This window comes from Labrus bergylta, chromosome 6 (genome assembly GCF_963930695.1).
Source record: "Labrus bergylta chromosome 6, fLabBer1.1, whole genome shotgun sequence".
Classification (NCBI taxonomy): Eukaryota; Metazoa; Chordata; class Actinopteri; order Labriformes; family Labridae; genus Labrus; species Labrus bergylta.
The window spans coordinates 1,626,765-1,633,060 of NC_089200.1; positions in this window are offsets into that span (position 1 = coordinate 1,626,765).

Sequence of the window (6,296 nt, forward strand, 5' to 3'; positions counted from 1 at the left end):
GGCGATGTTTCACAGTCTCTCTTTTTTGAAATGTGAGGTCGGTGCTGCGAGAGTGTTTATAGGCTGCGAGTGTGTTTGTCCCCCGAGCGTGTTTGTGAGAGTGTTTTCATTGGGGGAGGTGGTGACAGAAGCAGCAGTGATCCTCACATTAAAGCCTGGGGGACGAAGACACATGAGCGGACACTGACTGACGAGTGTGTAAGTGTGCGTGATTTGAGAGAATGATGCCCCACACATTTTCCTGGTAACACATATTCTGTAAAATCCTCTTCTCCATGTTCCTCTAACTCTAACATGTGTCTCTAGTCCGTCTACAAACCCCCCAATGATGAGAAAAGTCCATCCTCTCCGTCTTCTGCCTGCTCCACTTTTCAGAAAATGTGTGCTCAAACAGGCCGTTTGGAGATTTTCCCTTCATGACATCACAAAGGGCAGTAGCCCCTCCCCCAGGTGGGTGACACTCCCACCCACCTGGCGGTGTTTGTTCTGCCCTCTGAGTCTGCCTTCTCACCGTAAGCAATAGGACATGGAGCGAGAAAGCACTGAGTACACCCAAGACCTTCCAGAGAGGGGGCGTGGTCAGACACAGCTCATTTACATATTTAAAGGTACAGACACAGAAACAGCCTGTTCTGAGCAGGGCTGAAATAGAGGGGTTTATAGACATGATCAAATACAGGATCAGAGTGGATTTAGAACAAGAAACTTCACACACATGTTTTGAGGAGCTCTGAGAATTGTTTAAAGTTTGTTTGACTGGTGTGAGTGCTCAGTACATTCCTTTGGGGTGCTTCATCGCGGTACAGCGCCGTTGTTTGGGTTGTGTCTGAATTTTCAATATGTCTACCACCATCCGTTGGCTTTTGAAACGCCCCGTCAAAAAACCATTGGATGACATCACTGAGACTACGGCCATGTTTTATACGGTCTATTCAAATAACCCACGTACCAGGATCAGATGGAATAAGACACCCTGACGAGTGTGAGTCATGTTATCCCTCCCCAGCAGGGGGCGACTCGAGTGGATGAAAAAAACTTGTGTATGTAAATGAGAGAATTACCTTCTTCTTAGAAGATATTTAACCTTAGTAATAAACCTTCTCTAATTAGTTTATCATTTCTATTTCAAGTCTTCAAAACAGGAAAACGTTTAAATTTATAAATGATGGATGATAACGGATGTAAAATGGTCGGTACAGTAAGGAAAGATTTGGACTGGGCTGCCTGATGACGGGCGAGGAGTTACCATGGCGACATGAAAATTCTCTTATTCAGCGTTGAGTTCTTCAAAAAGTCACTCTGACGAGTCGGCTGCTCATTTTTGCAGTAAGTATATTTTGTTTAAGTCTACTATTTAGCTAGCCAGTATTAGCATTCTTTTTATTATCTCCGTTACCTTGGTTACCAAGCTGACATTATCTGATAGCTTAGCCTTAAAATCTGTTTGATCCAATCCCACTCCACCCTGTCGTCAAATTATGAAGTTTCTGGTTCTAAAAAGAAAGTAACAGAGGTGGCAACGGCCCAAATGTCGCACTTAAGGACTGTTAAGTTGTTGACCAATAAAGTGCCAATAAACACATTCTACCGGAACTGGACTGAACCGGACCGCTTGGTGGAAACGGGGCTAGCTTCAAAATCATTGTAATGGTACTTCACAATGGAGGCGTCTGATTGGTTCATCAGATTGGTACAGGCTTACAAACTGATACAGATGATGGATTTTCTTTGTTCCTGTTTTAGAGAACATGAGTTATTAATTTCTGTCAGGACATGAAGACAATTTCAACTAAAATATTAAAACATGGATCTGGAGGAAATGACCAACCCTGACTTTAAGTCATTGTTTCACAACTCTTGAACATACCTTTACCTTACGTCCTCTCCACACTCTGTCCTGCTGATTTAAATGCTTGTTTGGTAGAGAAGGGCAGAGGGGATGCTGGGACATCCACCTCTCTGCAGAACACACACCTCAGCTTATAAAACTATTAATACACTTTATGTGTGTGTGAGAGAGCCTGCAGCGTGACATCTATATGCTTATGTGATTTAATGGACGCTTTCCCTTTGGACATAGGAGGGTTGTAACATGATACACACACACACACACACACACACACACACACACACACACACACACACACACACACACACACACACACACACACACACACACACACACACACACACACACACACACACACTGTTTGCACTCTATGTAAATGATGTTGTGATTTCTCACACTAAGCTTCAAAATTAGTGTGTCCCACATCTAATTCTTTTATGAAATAAACATACTTGTTCCCTAATGAAAGGATGAACGCTCAGAGAAGACACTTCATCCCCAATATTCCCCTATGCCATGTGGCCCCCATCAACTCTCAACGTGGCCCTCAGGTCAATTTTTACATATCAAGTAATTTGAAACATGAAGAAAACATGATGAAGTCTGCCATGAAATCATAAAAAAACAGAAATATGTCCATGATAATATTTGATCAGTGATATATGTTGAGTTAAATTTGAAACATAATCGACTGTAATCGTTTTTTGGATTCTACAATTTGGCCCCTGGCAGTGAGATTTAAATGAATGTGGCCCTTGCTGTGACCAAAGTTTCCCATCCCTGCCCGATGCCCTACTGATACGTCACATGACCTACCACACGGCCCCTACAGTAGTTGCCACCCCAACCCAAAACGGCATCGCCACCTTCAACAGAAGTTTGGAGTGATTGGTGCTCCAGTCCTGGATGTGAGCGGCCGTTTGCAGAGCTGAGATTCAAATATCCACATGTTTCAGCATGATGGGGAAACACGATCTAAAGAGAGAGAGGAGGGGGGGGCGATCGGTGAGGTGAGGATTGTGCAGAACATGTAAAAGTTTAGTTCATGTTCTCTGTGTTGAACACATTTTGTCAGAGTGGGTGTGTGTGTGTGTGTGTGTGTGTGTGTGTGTGTGTGTGTGTGACTGCTTCAACTCGATTTTCTCTCAGATGTATTGACAGCAGCGAGCAGAGATGGAGAGCTCGACATGTTTCTGAGAAAAGGCAGGAGACAGGGAGCCATCACTCTTCTCTCCTCACCACACGTCCCCCCCTTCACCCCCCCCCCCCCCCCCCCATCCTCCTCCTCCTCCTCCTCCTCCTCGTCTTCACTCACATTGCTCCTCTCCTGCGCTGAAGACATAAGTGCCTGAGACAGATGTCTGCTGCCTCTTGTCTCAAACCCTCAACACGAGCTGCTGAGCTCGGCAAACTCTAATTAAGATCAATATTTCAATTTTTAGTAAAAGCGGCCGAGACGGAGAGAAGACAGAGGAGAGAAATCATTTGTCCACGAAGACTCAGAGAGAGGTCAACTGTGATTCTTCATCAGCTGTGTGTGTGTGTGTGTGTGTGTGTGTGTGTGTGTGTGTGTGTGTGTGTGTGTGTGTGTGTGTGTGTGTGTGTCTGTGTGTCTGTGTGTGTGTGTCTGTGTGTGTGTGTGTGTGTGTCTGTGTGTGTGTGTGTGTGTTCTCTATAATGGATGAATAAACAGAAGATGGAGGAGTAGATTTTCATGCTTGTGTAATTTTTGATCAGAAAGTCGATCACTAAATAACGACTGACAGATAAAATCACATCGACGTCATCAGAGGTGAAACTCTTCAGATGTGGAGTCAAAGGTGAGAAATCAGAAAGATGAAGAAAGATGAACGTCACATGATCAAACTTTTTGTTAACAGGTGTCAAAAAATGATCCAACATTTCACAGAGCGGCTCAACTCCTGCGTTAAAGTCATCTCAGTGTGTGATCTCGTCTTCAGCTCTGTTCTGATCCAGCTGGAGCCTCTTCCTGTTGGAGTGGATCAGTGATGACTGTCTGGTCAGGAGCAGAGAGCGACTTGAATGTTTAACTCTTCTTTGGACAGGTAAGAGTGCAAAGAGTCACACGAGCTTTTATTAACTTTATTAAGAAATCACGATCGACGGGATGTTTTTTAATTCCTTTAAAAAGCTACAACTCGTCTCTGCTCTGCATCTGGAGAGTTCAACTTTTTTTTCTAATTTGATTCTCTGTTTTGTACTCAGTCCACAGTAGGTGATTCCCAAACTTCTTCTTCTGCTGGCCCCCCTTTGGTAGATGACCCCCCCCCATTAGCATAAGCCCCTTGAGGCGTATCGCCTCGTTTTCTTTTCAAGGGGTCCCAAACAGATATTTACAAAGACACAGGTACAACACAACAACACAACAACAACAACAAAACACACTACAGACCAAACAAACAAAGTCATACAACAACAACAACAACAAAACAAGGGACAACACAGAGAACATGAGGAGAGAGATTCAGTCTATAGAGAGAAATAAACAGTGTTGACGTTACTGAAAACATAAACAATCAGTTTGAAGATGAGAAAACAAAACATGTTTAAATAAGTGGACCGATGACGAGGAACAGATTTAAAGGAAACTTATTCCGATCGCTGTCAGTCACACGAGTGTGAACACATTCATTTAAAATTCATATCAACAGAAACTTCAGAGTGACTTCAGAGGAGGCAAATAAAACTCATAGGCAGTGTTTCCCCTACCATTATATTAGGAGAGCGGCCCGCCCCCCCTTGAAGGTCAAGTTAATAAAAACATAAACAATTTTTTTTATTTTTTTATTTTTTAAGATTTTTGGTACCTTTATTGTCGAGATAGAATAGTGGATAGAGTCGGAAATCAGGGAAAGAAGTCATTTAAGGATACCTTTCTGATAGAACAGGACAGCTGTCATTAAAAGTAACTCATGAACACCAAGATTCCCCCCCCCCCCCAAAAGCTGTAAACCTAGGGGAAACACTGCATACTGCAACATGAAACTTCACGATCAATGACATTTGGTTTAGATTCATTCTCAATCTTACCTTTACCTCAACGTTCTCTCACAGAATGGGTCAAGTTTTCAATTACGTTTCACTTTGATGATGAAAATCTGGACTTTAAAAACAAAAACCGACCAAAAAAGGAAATAGCATCTGCTGAAAATGAGACATGAGTGTACCTGTTGTTTTGTTCTAAGCTTTAAGTTTTAGTTCTGCCTCTGCTCTCTGCAGTGATTCACTCATCTTAACATCCTGCCTCTCATCCAAACTTTCATTTTTCCTCTTTCAGAGACAAAAGCAGAATAACTGAGCAGCTCATCTGACCTCTGACCTCTTGGCTTCTGTGCTGTTGTTCAGTGTGTTTGTCAAAGATTTGTGTATGTTGGTGGAAACTCGTCTGATTGTTTGTGTGATGTACATCCACATCTTTAGCGATCTCTCCCTGTTCTTATATCTCATCAATGACTTTTAAAAAGTTCCTTTTTGACCCCAAAAGAAAGAAACATCAAAACTACTGAAAATCTGTAATCACTCAGGTGAACAAACATGATTTCTTTACAACACCAGGCCTCAGACATGTGCTCTAAAGTAAGCCTCCCTGTTAACTTCACTGTGTGTGTGTGTGTGTGTGTGTGTGTGTGTGTGTGTGCGCATGTCACATCTCTGCACAATTACAGCTGATTCCTCCACAGCGGCATTAGTGGCTTAACTGCCATAACAAAAAAGAAAAAACCCTCCCAGGCCTCAGATAACCCTGAGCCCCCTCCTGGAGCCGCTTCCTTTAGGATCTCCATGCCGGTCTACCTCACGGCCGGCTCAAAGCACGCGCCGTCGATCCTCCACCTTGCTGATGTCCGTTTTGCTTAAATCGGTAGAAGTGCACTTACAGCGAAGTCTCAATATGCAAAAGGAAACAATGAAAACCCTGACTTCAAAAATTCATGTCTCAAGCCCTCGGCCGCAGACCCCTCCCCTTCCCCCTGACAATGAATGGACCACAGCAGATCTTCTTAAAGGTTTCATTTCAATGCAGAATGCTTCGCGTGGCGTTTAAAGTCCAGCTCCTGCTTATTTGATAAAAAAAAAAAAAAAAAACTCTCTTAATGACTTCAAATACCTCCATATGATTTCCGTCCCTTCTCTTCTTTTCATCCTCGACAGCAGATTTGAGGGGGGGGGGGGGGGGGGCGTATTTCATGGCCATTCGGACTGGAAGTTAAGCTCAGCAGCTGCGCAAGGTTTTCCTGTTCACATCTGACCAAGTTAAACTTCCTGCCACCTGCAGATCGGCACTTTATCCGCAGATATATCACTCACATATCTGCTGCTATAGATGGGACTCCAGGGGGGGGGGGGGGGGCAGCCGCTGCTGAGGAGGCTAAACGGGTCAGGTGCAGAGCTGGTCCCGGTTTAAGTCCTGCTCCCATGATACCCATCG